This window comes from Myotis lucifugus, unplaced genomic scaffold (assembly GCF_000147115.1).
Source record: "Myotis lucifugus unplaced genomic scaffold, Myoluc2.0 scaffold_24, whole genome shotgun sequence".
NCBI lineage: Eukaryota > Metazoa > Chordata > Mammalia > Chiroptera > Vespertilionidae > Myotis > Myotis lucifugus.
The window spans coordinates 5,506,291-5,519,603 of NW_005871072.1; the positions used below are offsets into that span (position 1 = coordinate 5,506,291).

The 13,313-nt window shown below is 39.0% G+C and overlaps 1 pseudogene; it reads right to left on the minus strand.

Moving 5' to 3' along the window:
- Positions 1-452: 452 nt before the first annotated feature.
- Positions 453-2,114, minus strand: LOC102430386 (annotated as a pseudogene).
- Positions 2,115-13,313: the final 11,199 nt, after the last annotated feature.

Here is a 13,313-nt window from a genome sequence, read left to right on the forward strand (position 1 = left end):
CTGCTCGCTTCAGTGCATGGCTGCCGGCCGCCATCTTGGCTGACAGTTAATTTGTATAAGGATATGCTGATTAGCCAATGGGAAGGGTAGCGGTCGTACGCTAATTACCATGTTTCTCTTTTATATATATATCATTGTTCCACAGATCATATATATATATATATATATATATATATATATATCATTGTTCCACAGATCACCAAGATTCTGTCCATTTTTTTAAAAATATATTTTATTGATATTTTACAGAGAGGAAGGGAAAGGGATAGAGAGCCAGAAACATTGATGAGAGAGAAACACCGATCAGCTGCCTCCTGCACATCCCCCATTGGGGATGTGCCCCCAACCAAGGCACATGCCCCTAACTGGAATCGAACCTGGGACCGTTGAGTTCGCAGGCTGACACTCCATCCACTGAGCCAAACCAGTCAGGGCTTAAAAAGAGTTCTTAGTAGAGAAACAGTAAGACATACTTATACCAAACATAGTACACAACAAACAACTTTATGCCTCAGTTGTACAATCTAAAAGTTAAAGGTCCAAGGAGTGCCATCCTGAACTTGGAATGTATAACCTTCAGAGGTAGCTTCTGGCACAACATTTTGATCTTCCTCTTCCTCTACAGAAAAATATTTCTCAATCAAATTTAGTGACGCTTTGTACACAGACTCATTTTCATGGTTTTGTAGAGCTTCAATTTTGTCCAAACCTCCACATTCTTCAATCATTATACTTATTTTCTCACTTTCACCTAGTTTCTCAGCAGCCTGAAATATATTTGAAATGGCATCCAGAATAACCAGAATAATCTTGGCATCTTTCACAGTTAAGAGGTTCATCAGTGGTTCTATTACGTCACAATGAACGAGGTATACAATTTGTTCAACTGTTCCACCACGTGTATAGTTGGCCACAGCCCATACAGCTTCCTTTTGTGTCTTAAAGTTTGCCTTAGCAAGAACAAAAACAAGGAATGGAACTAATCCATGATTCACAACTTGCTGTATCTGGTCCTGGCTGCCAGCTGTGATGTTTGACATTGTCCATGTAGCTTCCTTCTGAATATTAGCTCTGGAGTTCATTAGTAGGCTGGGAAAGATGGCAAGTGCTCCTGCATCTATTACAACCTGCGTCTGTTCATCTGTCCCAGTGACGATATTTCCTATGGCTCTTAGCACAGGAGTCACAGTTGGCAATTCAGTAGCTCCTAGGAGCTTCACAAGTTGGGGCACAACTCCTGTTTTCACAACCATTTCAATCCGTTCATTTGGACCATGAGTGAGGTAGGAAATGGCCCAGCAGCTATCTGCTAATACTTCTGGATCATCATGATGCAGGAGACGAACTAAAGTAGGAAGAATCTTCTCAACAGCATCTAATGGGGGTACAGGATTCTTGCTGCGACAAAGGTTTAAAAGTGTCCAGGTCAGATTACGTACGTAACCACATGCTAAAGATGACATGTCAGGAACTGCAAGAAGAGCCAACAGTGGGTCAACTGCACCATACTTGATAACCAAGTCTCGGAAAGCTGAACCATCACCTGCAATATTTCCTAGAGCCCATACGGCTTGTTCACGGATGTGAGCATGGGGAGATGCCAACAGAGAAATGAGTGCTGGAATAGCACCTCCATCTACTACAGCCTTGGTTTGTTCCGAAGTCCCGGAAGCAATGTTAGTGAGGGCCAAAACAGAGCCATACTGGATGGGACTACAATCAGTTCTGCCCAAGAAGGACACAAATTTTGGGATCAAACCAGCCCGGATTATGTTGTCTTGGGATGGCTGTTTTTCCATACAAAGCAGTTTCATTGCAGCCTGAGTAGCTTGGAACTGGCTTCCCAAATTGTTGCTATTTATGCCTTTGACAATGTCCTCAACAGACCAATTTGCAGTGCCCTGGTTGTTGCGGTTTTCCTGCAGTGGAGACGTAGCATTATCGGGAAAGGAGCTCACATTTCTCCTTTTCAGCATCTGGTCATCCTTCTTAGCTTTCCTCAGCTCCACATTAACTTCTATTCGGCGCCGCCTCATTTCTGCACTGTCTTTCCCCTTGTTCTTGAATCTGTTAAGGCGGGCAGCTGGCAAATTAGCATTCTCGTTGGTGTACATGGTTATGAGACAAAGGGAGAAGCAACCTCCACACAGTCACTCAGGCTTTCACAGGAGACACGTGAGTGGAGGACCAGCTGCGGTTTGGTTGCTCCAAGAATATCTCCGAGCTCTCAGCCCGGTGTGTTGAAGACCAACCCTAGCAGGTCCAGGGGTTCCCAAAGGTGTGGACGGAGTCAGCAAAGAATGAAGGACACGGAGACCGCGTTCAGTTGATCAGCAGCCTAGCCAGGATCTCCAGCCAAGTTCTGTCCAGGATCTCCAGCCAGGTTCTGTGTTTTATTGTCTTGTTACATCTGTATTTATACCAGTTGATTTTAATCCTATCAATTTCTATTCCAAAGGTTAGGGTGTTTCTTATTCCAGGGAGTAAAGATTATGTAGCTTAAGCGTGATTGTTCTTAGTTAAAGTGACTAACTACCCACCTGGCACTTAGTCAAGGGGTTTTATTCCCTCCCTAATCCCAGGGGAAAATCCCTACCTGGGGAAACAACCCCTCTCAGAGAGGTGACCTTGGTTAAAACACACAGGGCCAAGAAGGGGAGCAAACATACCAAAAAGAGTATGCCATATACGCCAGGTCCCTTGAAACATATGCTGGCTCCCGGCAAATTCCCCCTTTTTTATTTTTTAAATGATAGCACATGTAAATCAGCGGCCACCTCTCGGATTGGGTTGTTTAAGACTTGGAAGAAGACTGACAAGCAATGATAGCGAGCATAGCTATAAACATAGTGGATGGAGTGCACACGGAGCCTTGTTCCTGTAGAAGGTTGCTGGCCTTTTTAGTCAAGGGATTTCAGCTGTCCTCAAGTCGGGGGTTTGATTGTCCTTGTTGATCTGGCTAGCGGGCAGCATCATTGGCGACGGGCTTCCCGGAGCGTCAGCGTGTTGAAGGGCTGGATCATGGGTCCACAAGGGCCGTGCTTGATAGTGGTGTCAGTGTCCGGGGAGGAGTCAGCTGTGCCCTCTGGGTCGGACGATATGGATGATACCAGGGAGGAGGAGGATGAGGAGGAGACGAAGGATGGTGTGACATAAGGTCGGATTAGACGGTCTGGAATCCACACAGGTGAGTCTGCATCCTGTGGAAATATACAAGCATCTCCTCTCCCCCAGGTTAAAAGTACATCAGGTCCCTTCCAGGCTCCTGTAAGTAAGTCTTTCCATTTGACGAAATAAGTGAGTTTCTGCTAAATGAAAGTTTCTTTTGCTGATTTACTCAGAGTCCTCGGACTTGGCTGAGAGAGTAGCTTCCACTTCTTGCTTTTCTACCATCTGTTGGGCCTCAGTTGTTAACTTCTTCAGCTGACCCCATGTTGGCACCTCAGTCCCTTGCATAGCCTTCCTTTTCTTCTTTTTTCCGCTTTTCTGTCATCTGGGCAACTCGAAGTCTTTGGACAGGAGCTTCTCTGGGTCCATTGTGGTGACGCACGTAATGCATTTACTCAATCCAAGGCAGGCATTAAAAAGAAAAACCCCAAATGCTCTCTTGTATCCACTTTAAGAGTAGGATTGGCGCTTTCCGCTATTACCTGAGTCCTGATCTATCACCCCAGGGAGAGCTTGCCAATCCTGCACTTTTCCGGGGTGGAAAGGCTGCAGTGGTGTTAAGGATAAGGCTCCTTGGGCCTACCTTCTCCCATGCCTTTACATTTACCTTTCCGGCACCTTTCCTTCCTCAGAAAAGCATGGACACACTTCTTGTATAAAACATTCCATCTGACTGGGAGTAACCTTAACTCCTCTGCTAGCAAGCATATGTGTTAAAAGATCAATACAGAGTCTTTTTTCTTTAGACTCAATATGGCACATCTTCTTAATCTAAAGATCAATACAGAGTCTTCTTTCTTTGGACTCAGTATGGCACATCTTCTCAATCTAAGGATCAATACAGAGTCTTCTTTCTTGGACTCAGTATGGCACATCTTCTCAATCTAAGTTCTGTACTATCCACCTTCTTACCCTACTTATCCTCTATTGGGGGGTCTGTAGCACCCTGGTGGAGTCCTATCCGTCCCGAGTGTGGAGGTTCTCAATGGCGGGGGGGGCTTACCTAGGGGAATCCTGTTCCAGGGGTTCTCAAAGGTGTGGACGGAGTCGGCGAAGACTATCCACCCTCTTTCTACAGTGGAGTCCTATCCGTCCTGAGTGCGGGGGGGGGGCTTACCTAGGGGTCCCTGTTCGGGCGCCAGATGTTGGGGTCCAACCCCAGCGGGTCCAGGGGTTCCCAAAGGTGTGGACAGAGTCGGCGAAGAAGGAATGACAGGGAGACAGCCTTCAGTTGATCAGCAGCCTAGCCAGGATCTCTAGCCATGATCTCCAGCCAGGTTCTGTTGCCATGTTCTCTCGCTAGGTTCTCCAGCCAGGTTCTATCCAGGTTCACCTGCCATGTTCTGTCTAGGTTCTCCAGCCAAGATCTGTAGCCAGGTTCTGTCCAGGATCTTTTGCCATGTTCTCTCGCTAGGTTCTGTCTAGGTTCTGTGTAGGTTCTCCAGCCAAGTCCTGTCTCTAGGTTCTGTGTAGGATCTCCAGCCAAGTCTTGTCTCTAGGTTCTGTGTAGGATCTCCAGCCAAGTCTTGTCTCTAGGTTCTGTGTAGGATCTCCAGCCAAGTCCTGTCTCTAGGTTCTGTGTCTAGGTTCTGAGTCTAGGTTCTGTGTCCTGTTGTCTTGTTACATCTGTATTTATACCAGTTGATTTTAATCCTGTCAATTTCTATTCCAAAGGTTAGGGCGTTTCTTATTCCAGGGAGTAAAGATTATGTAGCTTAAGCGTGATTGTTCTTAGTTAAAGTGACTAACTACCCACCTGGCACTTAGTCAAGGGGTTTTATTCCCTCCCTAACCCCAGGGGAAAATCCCTACCTGGGGAAACAACCCCTCTCAGAGAGGTGACCTTGGTTAAAACACACAGGGCCAAGAAGGGGAGCAAACATACCAAAAAGAGTATGCCATATACGCCAGGTCCCTTGAAACATTTGCTGTGCAGATGTTTCTTTTCTGCAGCGACTGTGTCAAGCAGCAAGGATGGACTGGCTCCCGGCACTTTGGACATTTAGTAACTAGTTATGAAGTATGGTACCTATTTGCTTTAACAATGGACAGGTTATTTTGATTTTCTGAATTGTACAAGTCATCCCATTCGATTGAATGCCTTATTGATTGAATAACTATCCCATTGATTGTTATCATACTGGTTTTAGAGAGCACATTCTACTGTACCTGGAAACAAGACAGCACAATTACCCTAACTTGTTTTAGTGGCCACAGGTGGTGCATTCCAGCTGACTTAGTGGTCCCGAGACCAGGACAGCACAATTACTCTAAATTGTCCTGACAACTCAGTGGTTGGGAGACCCGAGGGCTCTAGATAATGTGTTTGGGTCTCAGTGATCCAGAGACCCAAAACTGTAATTTAGATAACATGCCTAAGTTTAACCCAGGTTACCCAAGGGCTCTAGATAATGTATTTCTGTCAATTCAGTGACCCTGAGACCCGAAACTGTAATTAACATGCTTAATTCTGCTTCTGTAATCTGCTTTTTTGTGAGCCAGGTGCCTCATTCCAAACCCTGGGATGTAATCAATACCTTTGTGATTTTTGCCTATATAAGTCTGGTTTTGCCACCATCTTATCGCTATGAGATTTGGGAATGGCCCCTCATAGTCCCGGATTGCAATAAATGTGACTCTTTAATTCGACTTCTTGAGGCGTCCTTCTGTGATTCGCGGGGTACATTAGAAGAGATAAGTACCTCATCTCCAGAAAATAGATAACAAAATTTATACCAGGTCCAACATTGAGTCCTGTCCAGGACAGTGCTACTTAGAAAGATTTGTCTGTTCCTGCATAGAAGGGGTAACTTTAAGGATAAAATAACTAGGCAAGTCATAATTCAAGATGTGATATACAAAGCAGGAAACAGGATTCTAAAAATAAGCTTCAGTCTGACTATTGGTTAGTCAGGAGGAAACTAAGAGAGGCAATTGGCCATGACCCCATCTTAAGAATCAAGAATAAGAGTAACACCCAGTTTAAGGAACCAAGAAATTAAACAGGAGAAAGAGCTTAAGGAACAACCAAAAGGCAAAAGAAAGATTAGTTGAGGAAGCCCAAGAAAATTTATTTGAGTTAAATTTAACATATGAAAGAAGGTGCTTTATAGGGATGGAAAGCAATAGTGAAACACATCTCTTGACAAACCTTAAATCAAGTTGATAAGGCCTTCTGTGTCTTGCTAAGAGCTTTTGACTTGTTTCAATTTGACATAGCACCTTACAAGTTACTTATATTTTTTTCTTACAATTCAGTTATTTCAAAATCCCAAATGCATCTTCCTTTTTGTTGGGAATTATAACACACATAGGCACAATTTACATATTATAAAAACATAGCTCAGTAAATAATCAGACCCATGTAACTACCACTCATGTCAACAATTAGTATAAATTAAAAAAAAATTAGAACAATACTAACAATATAAAAACTTCCACTTTACCTTTTGCAATTCTCCAAATTAGCCATAATTCTAACTTAAAAACTATAATCTACATTTTTCTTTAAGAAAATAATTATATCAATGACATAATCCAATATTGAGTTTCTAGTTGTTTTTTTCTCAATATAGTTCATGAACAAAAATATTGAGAAAAGGAAACTAAATGCAAACTATTAGATTATGTTGAGGGCAGCAAGTTTGTTTATTCTCATTGCTGTATTCTTCCATTGCATGGAGATGCTACATATTTTTATATAATATTGATGCATATTTTTATCAGATTTTAGCTATTATAAATAATGGTATTATTCACATCCTTGTACTTGCTTCTATGTGCACATCATGCACATATCTATGTTATATAGCCATTAATTAAAATATTGGGTCAAACGACTTGTGCATATTACATTTATTAGACAATGCCAATTTTCTTATTACAATTGATTCAGCCAATAAACATGTAATTTTCAATTGTTCAGCATATTCACCAAAACTTGGTATGGTCAGTGATCTGAATTTCAGTCATTCTAGTGGATGTGATGTGGTATCTCATTTTACGTTATATGTATGCATGGTGATATAAAAATCATATAAATATGGTAATATTACTCTGAAAGAGGGAGCAGGGGTTATGACATCAAAGGGATAAAAAATGGTTCTTTGGAATTGTTAATGTTCAATACCTTAAGTTGGATGGGGGGTACAAGATACTTAGAATTTTAAATACTATATACATATATTCTCCCTGTCCTCATTTATTGTATCCATATTTGTTATGTAAGAAAATATTTTTAAATAATTGAAGTTAACTATTTTCCATTAAGGCAGAAGCAGTTGGCAATTATCATATAAATGTACACGGTTGGAATGATGTATTCACAAGAGATTCTATCTTGCAATATATAACTAAGCATTCCTATTCAGTGAATATCTCCCTAATGGGTTTCTTATATTTTTAACCTTTGATGATTTATGGAGTGGCAAATACCTCAACTCTGATATAGTCCAGGATCTTAAGTCCATGTCCAGTTTCAGGAACTGGGTACCATGCTGTCACATGAGGCTCATTTACTAGTGTATCTGGTATCTTTGTCACCTTTATATCTTTGATCACCAGGGGTTTTTGCCCAAGTCTTTTCTAGCATGATACTATAGCAAGGAGCTATGAAGGATTAAACCTTCTGGGAAGATATTAACAAATCAACAGCTCACATTGTACTTTTTATGTAGTATGTTTTTGCATGTGTGTTGCATAGTTATTTTAATGTTTGTTTTGCCCCTACTAAACTATTAACTTTTAAAGATTTAGCTTTATATAGTTCTGGGTCATCAAAATGGTTGGCAGGTTGTACTTATTTCTGAATGAGGACATATGTTGAGCACATATTAATCAAATAATATAATACTTGGAGACAATAGGAGTTCACATTTAGCTTACAATAGATACAATAGTTGCATATATAAATATTTATACATCTGTGTATATCAACAACTTAGTTGACATTTTTTTGGAATGTCAGATGAGAGGGCCTAAACAAAACACCATTTAGCAATCAGCATACCTAACTGTTCTATTTTGTTCCTAATATTATTATCCAACAAAAGAAACCAGATATCCTTGGTAAATGTTTGGACTCCCTGTTGACCCACCCTGAGGAGCTCTTGTCCTGCTCATGAGTCAGCTGTCTGGGCTCTGGTGTGGAGGTTTGGGCAGACCAAGGGGTGTCAGTGACTGAGTTGTGTGGATTTGGGGAGGGGACCATTCCTCCCACTTTCTGGGAATCTGACTGGCAAGACCCCCTCAAGGATGATCTGCCAGCCCTACTTCTTAGGCTCCCAGCAGCCCCAAGCTCCCGAGGTACTTCTACCTTGAGGGGGTCTGACCGAATCCAGGACAGACTGAATTGTGTGGCTCTGGGATGGGGACCACCTCCCCACCTGCCCCAAGCCTGACTGGCACATTCCCCTCATGGGAGACCCACTATTACCCTCCTCCCTCCTCCCGGCAGCCCCACCCTACTGAGATCCAGCTCCTGGAAGAATCTGGAACAGAGTTTTGTGGTATATTTATATAATTGAACACTACTCAGCTGTGCAAAAGAAAGAAATGTTACCTTTTCTGACAGCATGGAAGGACCTGGAGAGTGTTATTCTAAGTGAAATAAGCCAATCAGAGGAAAACAAGTTCCATATGATTTCACTTATAAGTGGAATCTAATGAGCAACATAAACTAACAAACAAATAGAAACAGAATCAGAGAGAACAGATTGAGAACTGTCAGAGGAGAGGGAGTTGGGATAGCTGGGTAAAAAATGTGAAGGGATTAAGCAAACAACAAGAACAACAACAAGCCAAAACCGGTTTGGCTCAGTGGATAGAGCGTCGGCCTGAGGACTGAAGGGTCCCAGGTTCGATTCCGGTCAAGGGCATGTACCTTGGTTGCGGGCACATCCCCAGTAGGAGGTGTGCAGGAGGCAGCTGATCGATGTTTCTCTCTCATCGATGTTTCTAACTCTCTATCCCTCTCCCTTCCTCTCTGTCAAAAATCAATAAAAATATATTTAAAAAAAAAGAACAACAACAAAACACACACACACAAAGTCATAGACACAGACAACAGTATTGTGATTACCAGAGGGAAAGTGGGGTGGGGTAGGTAGAAGAGGGGAAATGGGGGAGAAAATGGTGATGGAAGGAGACTTGCTTTGGCCTGGTATTCACAAATTACAATATACTGATGATGTTTTGTAAAATTCTATAACTGAAAACTAATTTTATTAACCAATGTCACACCAATAAATTCAACAAAAATTTAAAAATCACGTCAAAACAAAACTATGCTTTATCTCTGGACTTTTTTATCCCCAAAACATGCTACCACTCTAATAGTGAAAGAAAAATATAAATTCTTTTTGAGATACACTTCAGAATACTTGATCTATGCTATATTCCTCAAGATTTTCAAAAACAAGGATTTTCAAGATCATCAAAAACAAGAATTCTTATAAACCGTCACTGCCAAGAGCTTAAGGAGATATAACAGCAGAAATTAAATAGTATCCTTAAATAGAAAATGATGTTAAGTAAAACTAAATAATCAATAAAGAGTAAATTTAGTTAATACTAAATATTATACTAATTATAATAAGTTGACCATACTAATATAAGGTATTAATAATAGGGGAAACCTTGTGAGTGGATATATGAATGACTGTGTAATCGTCTAAATTTTTCTGTAAATCTAAAACTGTTCTAAAACTTAAAGACTTTCAAAAAATTTACACTTATTGGCAGATATGTGACTTTTTTTGCCAGAAATGCAAGCTAAGGATTTATAGGAGACGTGTTGATATAGATACTGCCCCTTCCCACTTCCCATACAGTTTTCTTCTTCAGACAGCCTGGAATAGATATACCCTGCCTGGAAAAGCAGTAGACACACTGCATGTGAGCATCAGGTGGTGAACATGAAGACAGGTTTGATATTAAAGCTGAGAATGGCTGAGCAGGAAGAATAAACAGAAAATATGCCCATTAAAATTCCATGTATTCACTGTGCAATTCTTAGACTACTACTCTAGACTGTCTGGAAATATATTTTGCACCAAACAAATCCTTAGATATAAAACAGAAATGATGATAATAAATGGCCTTGCCTAAAAAATTTCATTTTAATGACGATTGTATCTTAACATACATTGGAAGATATATTTTCTTCTAGTTCATTTATATAAATTACAAATAATATGCTGTAACACTGATATTTTATATTATAGCACCATCTTTTTCACAAAGACACTTCAATATAGATTATGTTAATGAGTGTACAAACACACAGTTTGGTCAATGGATCATAGTGTTTGCAAAACACACATTTTCTTACATTAATGACTTCAATTATTAAAGCAAAGTCATCAGCAAATAAACAAGATTGGTCATGTAACTACAGACTCAAATACCCTAGTATGCAACTGGATTATGAAAACAAGCAGCTGTACCAACAAGATAGGCAATCAAATAGACAAAGCGTTTCTCTGAATTAATGGAGTATGTGCCACTTGAGAAATTTAAATAAGTGCTGAAATGGTGAAACAAGTTGATTTGGATTATCACATTTATTCAGAATAGACATGATTTAAATGAGATAATTATGCATCTACATCAGAAAATACACTGCTTTGTAGGTAACAGAGCATAAAAATGGATTTAGAAGATGTATAAAAAAGCAAACTAAGTATAATTAAAGTTAGCAAGTAAACAGTTGATATTTAGAAATAATACAAGAGGTAGACAACAAATTAGCTGATATTTTAAATGTTAGTATTATAATATGTTAAAATATGTAATTTTTAGTAAAGGCATAATCCAGTCCACTTCAACTTTATGATTTTCAGTTATATACAAATACACTATAAGCAATTAGCCATAAGTAAAAATAATTAATACATTATGTGACATAATTATTATTTTGCTTGATCTGTTAGCAAATATACATGGTAGAACTTTTAAAATAATAATCATGAAAGAAAGAAAACAGACTCTAAATAATTTTATTATCAATAACTTCAAAAAGGTTTGATATAGATTAGAAAATATACATAGGTAAACCAGATTGTCTTTATTATTTACTTTGCACATAGTTACTTTGTATATTTTGTCATTATTAGTTGTATAATACTTTAAGATTGTTTTAACTTATTCATAAATTTACCTTTTTATTCTTAAAAAATTATTTAATCTTAAATCTACTTTTTTCTGATATAATACAACCATTTCATCCTTATTTTGATTAGTTACCTTTGCATAATTTTCTCCATCCTTTTACTTGCAATACATTTGTTACTTTATCTTTAAAGTTCATTTCTTTTAAGCATCACATAGTTGGGTCTCTTTTTTCCCTACTTAATTTGAGAAACTTTGCCTTCTAATTGGATGTCTATACTATTTACATTTGATTGATAGAGTTAGGCTTATTTTTGTCATGGTGCTATTTATTTGTCTATACTTTTCTATCTCTTCTTCTGTCCCTCTTTCTTCTTTTATTAGCTTCTTTTATTAACACTACTAGAGGCCCAGTGCACGAATTTCTGCACTGGAAGGGTCCCTAGCAGCTGCCAGCTGCTGGCCAGGTACTCCCTCCCTTCCCCAGCCACCTGCTGCCGCTAATGGCCTGGGCCTCCCTCCCTTTCCCCGGCCAGCCCATCCCCTGGTTGAACGCCCAGAAGAACTCTGATAGAGGGGAAAATTTATTTGCATACTATGCTTTTATAATACAGTGGGGCCTTGACTTACGAGTGTCCCGACTAACGAGTTTTTCGAGATACGAGCCGTCTCTCGGCCAATTTTTTGCTTTGAGTTGCGAGCTAAAATTCAGGTTACGAGCCAGCTTCAGATACCCCACCGCTAGTTGGCGCAGCGAACATCAAAGTGAACGCCACAACATTAGCCCAGCATCACGTGTCTCACTCATTCACTTTAAGATTTGACATACGAGTAATTTGAGTTATGAGCTCCGTCACGGAACGAATTAAACTCCTAAGTCAAGGCCCCACTGTATAGGATATTTTTATAATTTTATTTGGGGGGAGTTTTATTACTACAACTGTTAGCTATGTTAATGGTTGTGTTCGGGTACAGAGTATACACCTTTGATTTATTACAGTCTACTGTATGTGACATTATACCATGTGCCATAGAGTATAAAAGTCTTACAATAGTCTACTTTTATTTTTTATGGGCCTTTATTGTTTTACACATTTTAATACACACAAAAATTATTTATGTTTTTAAAATTTGAATGTGTTTAAAAGAGATTTAAGAAAGAGAGTATGTTCTTATATAAGTATACATATAGCTAAAATTTTCAGTATTCCATATTTATTCATATTAATTCATAATTTCTTTGGCCTGAGGAACAGACTTTTATACTTTTGTAATTCAGATGAGTTAAAAATGATTATTTAAGCTTCTGTATATCTTAAAAAATTTTATTACTCTTTAGTTTTCTAAAAATATATTCTGTGTGTATAGAATTCTGGGTTGGCAGATTGATTTTTCTTTATGATACTGTTTACTGTCTTCTCCCATGCATTGTTTCTAATGAAAATCTGCTGTGAAATGTATCTTGGTTCTTCCACATGTAATAAGTCCTTCTACTTGGGTTCTATGAAGATTTTTTCTTTATCATTGGTTTTATACAATTTGCTTTGTGCCTTTTTGTAGTTTACTTTATGTGTTTGTTGTTGGAGGCAGTGAACTCCTGGATCTGTGGATTTACAACTATCTCAAATTTGGAAAATTTTCAAGTTCAAATTTTCAAATATATTTCTGGTTCACTCCCTCCACTGGGGATTCCAATTACCCACACTTAATTTTCTTTAATTTGTCCCATATATCAATAGTGTCCTTTTAAATTTTTTCTTCGCATATTTTAATTTAATACGTTTTTATGGTTGTTTTCTAGGTCACAAATATTATCTTTCAAAATATCTCATCTTTTTTTTTTTTTTGAAAATGTTTATTTGTGCTTCAAAATTTAAGCCCAAGACACACTGAGTTAAGAATTCCACTTTAAGAAATGATTTTCTAGGCGGAGCATCTGCTTCCCACAAAAAAACATACTCATTTCATGTTAATTATCTTCCAGTTACCGTCACTGCAGTCCCGCCAATACGCGAGCAATACCCAGACCCTACGCT